The sequence below is a fragment of the Camellia sinensis genome, chromosome 5 (assembly GCF_055761805.1).
Source record: "Camellia sinensis isolate YWXY chromosome 5, ASM5576180v1, whole genome shotgun sequence".
NCBI classification, from domain to species: Eukaryota; Viridiplantae; Streptophyta; class Magnoliopsida; order Ericales; family Theaceae; genus Camellia; species Camellia sinensis.
The window spans coordinates 110667015-110674819 of NC_138965.1; the positions used below are offsets into that span (position 1 = coordinate 110667015).

General features: G+C 25.3%; 1 long non-coding RNA gene across 1 annotated transcript; it reads left to right on the forward strand.

The window, feature by feature from the left end:
* The first annotated feature begins 4504 nt into the window (after window positions 1-4504).
* Window positions 4505-7805, forward strand: LOC145788770 (uncharacterized). The gene is made up of 3 exons (XR_014329997.1): window positions 4505-4688; window positions 6711-6772; window positions 7691-7805. It is a non-coding gene; the product is annotated as an uncharacterized LOC145788770 (long non-coding RNA).

Sequence of the window (7805 nt, forward strand, 5' to 3'; positions counted from 1 at the left end):
TTTTCTTATTGTCTGAACCAACTCTACCATTTCCGTCTAGAACACCCATTTTAGAAAAATCACAGGTCAAAACCCCTCTCCACAAAAAAAAAAAAAAAAAAAAAAGAAAATAATTAATGTAGCTATTTTTTTTTGTGAGAAAAAAAAAACAGAGGAAAAATTAATAATAATTTTTTAATTTTCAAATTAATAGAAAACATTACCTTGTTTAGTATGGAGTTTACAATAATTAATTTTTAATTTTTAATCTATATGTTTTTAGTGAACATTTTTTAATATTATAATTTTTTGTTCTTTTTTTTTTTTTTAACTTTTTAAATCCCTTTAATTTAGATGAGAGCAAATTGCAGCAGTTGTCCCGGTACTTTGGTCCTTGTGTCATATAAATGGTATGTGCCATATCTATATCTATCTATCTATCGATCTATATCTATCTATCTATCTATATCTATATCTATCTATCTATCTATCGATCTATATCTATTTATTTATCTATATCTATATATATATATATATATATATCTATACTATATATTAAGCAAAAGGAGGTTTTTAACCCCAAGGCCTGTGGGAACTTCAATCTCCTAATCCTAATTTTCTAATTTTTTGATTTAAAAAAAAAAAAACCTCAACATTTATTGACTTCTCCCAACCCAACCTCAGTATTTATTGACTTCTCCCAACCCACAATCCCTTTTGACTTCTCTCATAATTATTGCAACACCCTTTTCAATTTCTCCCATATACTATGGTTACACACAAAAATAAAAAATAAAAAGATAAGAATTTAGCTATAAATCTCAAAAAGATATAACATCTAAATTTGAATTATGATTTAATAATATAATTATGTATTTTTTTTATGTATATCTATCAAAATTTTAAATCACTTAATAGGACAAATTAATCAATTTTCCAAAAATATTGATTTTTAATTTACAAAATAGATTAAAAAAAACTATTGACTAATTTATTTATTTAATAACAAACATATTTCATAATCTCTCCCTCCTAATCTCTCTCACAAATTTTCAAAAAAAAATATTAAAACTTGCATTCATTTTCTCTTCCCCAAAAAATCAGATAATATTTTCTTTTAAAGTTGTAGATATCTACCTATATTTTATATATTACATTATAACATAACCAAAAAAACTAAAAAACTAAAAAAAAAATCTTTAAAGTTTATCTAAATAAACTTTAAATCAATAAAACTTACATGTCTATCACATATCTAATTCACATCATAACTTACCTAAATAATAATAATTAAAAACAAATGAAAATCACAGATAAATTAAATTTTAAAAAAAAGATACCCACAACTCCATCTTAAATAAATTGAAAAAAAAATACCCGAATAGAAACCACACCAAAAAAAAAAAAGAAGAAGATATATCTATCTATCTATATATACTATATATTAAGCAAAATAGGGTTTTTAATCCCAAGCCTTGTGGGAGCTCCAATCTCCCAATCTAAATTTCTTGATTTTTTGATTTAAAAAAAATAAAAATCTTAGCATTTATTAACATCTCCCAACTCCCAAGTTTTACCCTCATAAAAAAAAAAATCTTTAAAGTTTATCTAAATAAACTTTAAATCAATAAAACTTACATGTCTATCACATATCTAACTCACATCATAACTTACCTAAATAATAATAATTAAAAACAAATGAAAATCACAGATAAATTAAATTTTAAAAAAAAGATACCCACAACTCCATCTTAAATAAATTGAAAAAAAATACCCGAATAGAAACCACACAAAAATAAAAATAAAAAAAAAGAAGATATATCTATCTATCTATCTATACTATATATTAAGCAAAATGGGGTTTTTAATCCCAAGCCTTGTGGGAGCTTCAATCTCTCAATCTAAATTTCTTGATTTTTTGATTTAAAAAAAATAAAAATCTTAGCATTTATTAACATCTCTCAACTCCCAAGTTTTACCCTCATAATAACACTTTAATGCATTAAGAACAAGCATAAAAAAAATTTCTTTAAAATCCAACACATATGAATTCCTTGAAAAGTTCCAACACATATGATTATTATCCTTCATAATAACACTTTAAAGCATTAAGAACAAACATAAAAAAATTTCTTGAAAGGTTCAACACATATAATTATTATCAAAATATTAAACTTTAATATAATATAATAAAAAAAAGACATTTAATTCCTTGAAAAGTCCAACACATATGATTGTTATCAAAATATTAAATTTTAATATAATATAAAAAAGAAAAAAAAGAAGACATTTAAAAAAAATATTTAAAAATCACAATTCACATATATAGATAATTATAAACATAATAAAATAGGAGGGCATTCATGTCTACACTTTTTTTTTATAAGATCTCATCCAAAATATCTAAAACAGACATAAATTTTTATTAAATCTATCTATCTATCTATCTATCTATATCTTCTATATATTATGGAAAATGGGGTTTCTAACCCCAAGCCCTGTGGAAGCTCCAATATTCCAATCTAAATTTCATGATTTATTTATTTAAAAAAAAAAAGCTCAACATTTATTGACTTCTCCCAACCCACTTTTTGACTTCTCCTATATCTACTGCTACGCCCTTTTCAACTTCTCTCATACACTATGGCTAGTGACGAGATTGTTAAATTATTTTTATAAAAAAATCTTAAAAAAAATAATTTGTATATTAAAAAAATATCTAAAACAAACATAAATTCTTATTAAATCTATCTATCTATCTATCTATCTATCTATCTATTAAGGAACTAGCCTATCACCCGTGCTATGCACGGGATAATTATAGGTATTTATATTTTTTTTAATATATAAATTATGTTTTTTAAGATTTTTTATAAAAATAATTTAACAATCTTATGTATCTATAATTATTTGTATGAGGGGATTTTAAATGATAATCAAGGATTTTGACCAAATCAATAAATTCAGGCATGTGGATTGGAAAAAGTTAACAAACGTTGATCAAGGGATTTTGACCAAATCAATAAATGTTGAGGTTTTTTTTTTTTAAATCAAAAATTTAGAAAATTAAGATTAAGAGATTTGAGCTCCCTCAAGGCTTGGGGTTTAAAAATCCCATTTTCCTTAATATATTTACAACTATCTATATATGTGAATTGCGATTTTTAAATGTTTTTTTTTAAATGTCTTTTTTTTTCCTTTTTTATATTATATTAAATTTTAATATTTTGATAATAATCATATGTGTTGGACTTTTTAAGGAATTAAATGTGTTCTGTTTTTTATTATATTATATTAAACTTTAATATTTTGATAATAATCATATGTGTTGGACTTTTCAAGAAATTTTTTTTATGCTTGTTTTTAATGCATTAAAGTGTTATTATGAGGGATAATAATCATATGTGTTGGAACTTTTCAATGAATTCATATGTATTGGATTTCAAAGAATTTTTTTTTATGCTTGTTCTTAATACATTAAAGTGTTATTATAAGGGTAAGATTAATAAATGCTAAGGTTTTTTTTTTTTTTTAAATCAAAAAATTAAGAAATTTAGATTGGGAGATTGGAACTTCCACAAGACTTGGGTTAAAAATTCCCTTTTGCTTAATCTATACTATATATTAAGTAAAAGGGAGTTTTTAACCCCAAGGCTTGTGGGAGGTCCAATCTCCCAATCTAAATTTCTTAGTTTTTTGATTAAAAAAAAAAAAAACCTTAGCATTTATTAACTTCTCACAACCCCCAAGTCTTACCCTCATAATAATACTTTAATGCATTAAGTACAAGCATGAAAAAAATTCTTTGAAATCTAACACATATGAATTTCTTGAAAAGTCCCAACACATATAATTATTATCCCTCGTAATAACACTTTAATGCATTAAGAACAAACATTAAAAAAAAATTTCTTTAAAAGTCCAACACATATAATTATTATCAAAATATTAAACTTTAATATAATATAATAAAAAAAAGACATTTAATTCTTTGAAAAGTCCAACACATATGATTATTATCAAAATATTAAACTTTAATATAATATAAAAAAAGGAAAAAAAGAAGACATTTAAAAATCGCAATTCACATATATAGATAATTGTAAATTTATTGAGGAAAATAGAGTTTCTAAACCTCAAGTTTTGTGGGAGCTCCAATATCTCAATCTTAATTTTCTAAATTTTTGATTTAAAAAAAAAACTCAGCATTTATCGATTTGGTCAATATCTTATGATCAACATTTATTAACTTTTTTCAATCCACATGGCTGCATTTATTGATTTGGTCAAAATATCTGATTAGCATTTAAAATCTCCTCATACAAATGATTATAGATACAACCTGTATATAGTTACTGTAGTAGTTTTTTTAATTTCTCTTATACACTATGATTAGTGATAAGATTATTAAATTATTTTTATAAAAAAATTTTAAAAATATAATTTATATATTAAAAGAAATTAAAATAAATATAAATATTTATAATTATTTCGTGTATAGATAGGTTAGCAATTTAAGAATGGAAATGACGAAATTGAAGGTCTATATATTAAAGGCATCGGGGTCCGTGGAAGAGGAAGAGGCAGAGGAATAGAGGAACAGAGGAATAGGAAGGAAGCATCCATCATGTCTCATCTCCTCCCCAGCACTCCTTTTTTTGCCCATAAACCCCATCGCTGCTGCTTCTCCTCCCCCCTATCACTCTCAGGTCTGCTCTCTCTCTCTCTCTCTCTGGGTTTCGGTGGCATTTGATTGATACATGTGCTATCTCTATCTGAGTTTGTTACCACCAGTAACTCACCATAAACATTTTTTTATCAACTTTACCTTTTGTATGCATTTGTATGTATGTATGTATTTATACATGCACACGACACGACGACATCGCCTGTTCTTCAATTTATAATATAAATTATAATAATTGCTGTCTGTCAAATTCAATTCCCATTCTCTCTCTCTCTCCGTTTTATTTATATGAAATGAATTAGTCTTTCAATTAAAAATTCTCTTTTGTTTAATATATAGTATAGAAAGGAGATTTTTAACCCCAAATTTTGTGGGAGTTTCAATTTCTCAATTTAAATTTCCTGATTTTTTGATTTAAAAAAAAAAATCTTAACATTTATTAACTTCTCCCAACCCTAAGCCTTACCCTCATAATAACACTTTAATTCATTAAGAACAAGTATAAATTTTTTTTTTGAAATCCAACACATATGAATTTTTTGAAAAGTCTCAACACATATGATTATTATTCCTTATAATAATACTTTAATGCATTAAAAATAAGTATAAAAAAATTTTCTTGAAAAGTCCAACATATATAATTATTATTAAAATATTAAACTTTAATATAATATAATAAAAAAGAAAAGACATTTAATTCCTTGAAAAGTCCAACACACATGATTATTATCAAAATATTAAACTTTAATATAATATAAAAAAAAGAAAAAAACAAGACATTTAAAATAAAAAAATAAAACATTTAAAAATCACAATTCACGTATATAGATAATCGTAAACACAATCCGTTCATAGTACGGGTGATATGCTAGTCTATACTATATATTAAGCAAAAGGAGGTTTTTAAGCCACAAGCCTTGTGGGAGGTCTAATATCTCAATCATAATTTTCTAGTTTTTTTATTTAAAAAAAAACCTCAGCATTTATTAATTTCTCCAAATCCCCATGTCTTTTGGGAGATTTGGTCAAAACCCCCCTCATAATTATTTAATCGTTTTATTTACTATTTTAATGGTTCTTCTTTACAATTATATTTTTTATTATGAAAAAAATATTATTGTAATTAGATAGCATAAAAATGTTTGTGATTTGTATAATTGAAGTTATCTCATTTTTTGATGTATTTGGTCTAGCAAAAAAAAAAAATTATAATTTGTATTTGGTTTAGCAATTTCTTCTTTTGTGTACTATTTTAATGGTTCTTTTGATTAAAGTTATCTCATTTTTTTATTTGTATTTGGTCTAGCAAAAAAAAATTATAATTTGATTTTTTAATATGATTGAAGTTAGATAAATATAAACACTCATAAAGAGAAAAATGTGTTTGTAGTTAGTTCAACAGTTCTTTTTTTTAATGTGATTATAGTTAGTTCAATGGTTCTTTTTTTTTTTTTTTAATGTGATTGTATTATAATTAGTTTAATGGTTCTTTTTTTTCATTTATTTTTTTTATTATGGGAAAAATGTGATATGATTGTAGTTTGTTCAATGATTCTTTTTTTAATGTGATTGTATAGTAGTTAGTTCAATGGTTTTTTTTTTCATTTATTTTTTTTATTGTGAGAAAAATGTGATGTGATTGTAGTTTGTTCAATGGTTTTTTTTTTAATGTGATTTAATCATTTTAACGGTTCTTCTTTATAATTAATTTTTTTTATTATGAAAAAAATATGATTGTAGTTAGATAGCATAAAAATATTTGTGATTTGTATGATTGAAGTTATCTCCTTTTTTTATTTGTATTTGGTCTAGCCAAAAAAAAAAAAAAAATTGTAGTTTGATTTTTTAATATGATTGAAGTTAGATAAATATAAACACTCACAAAGAGAAAAATGTGATTGTAGTTAGTTCAATGGTTATTTTTTTTAAATGTAGATTGGTTAGAAGAATGTCTATACCTTTCAAAAGGTTAAAAAAAGGGGGTAAATTACATTGACACCCCCTGAGGTTTATGTTGAGTATTTCTAATACCGTTGAATTACAGTTCCAGGTCTGAGATGTACGCCTTATAATGGACCGCAATTCAAGTCATTCCAAGAGAGTTGGGTAAGTTCAATTTTTCCTTCCATAGCCAAAAAATTATCTCAATTTAATTTTTTATTATGCTATAACTATTTTAATTCTATCATTAGTGGAGGTTTGTCATCTCGTAATGAGGTCAAAGATAGAAGTCTACACTTCTTTTAACAACTAAGGCTATTATCAACAAGTGAAGATGACAGAGCAAAAGGCACACTAATCATATTGAAAAAGTCTACATGCTAAATTGACAAGTAATTATGGGCTAACAAAATTACAGTAAGGTCAAGTCCAATGCTTTGTAAGATAGATGATGACCCCCTGCCCTTCTCTTTCACCCTCCTCCCCCACACAATGTAAACTCGCCAAGTTGTTTTTTTTGGTTTTGGGGATGGGCTTCATGAAATTGCATTGGTTAAAATTTGGTTTCGGTAATGGAGAAATGTTTTAAACATTGCGTAGCTATTAATGGATTTGTATTATTCTAGTGATTTTAAAATATTAAGGGTAAATATTGTGGAAAAAAACTGAAGGACATTTTTTTTTTTTGGTGAAGGATGGTATTTGCTTTGATGTCTCATATTTCAGTTATTAGTGGAAGTTGTTTACTTTCTCTAGTGCTTCCACGCATTAATAGATATTTGATCAATAACAATTAGAGAATGTTTGATTGTACGATTCAAGTTCATTAAATTGTATACTGCTGGTATATTCTATAAGTCATAATGGTCCATTCCATTTATTGCTTATTGTATCCCCTGCAAGTTAGTGGGTTTGATGGTGTGGTTAATAATATATTCCCCACCCACCTCCAAAAAAGGAAAAAAATATGTTTAGACTGGGCAGTATCATTTGTTAATCTTATTATTGTATTCACTTTCACATCTAATCAATGTCCATTTCCCTTCTTAGTACCATCTAGATGCTAATGCAGCTTCTTTGTAGTTATATTGAATTTTTTGATGCAATGCCAGTCCCTATGGCAATAGCACTCTCTAGCCAGCCTCTTCTTGGTTAGCCAGTAATGGTTAAACCATCAGAAGCTGAAAAAAATCTGGTT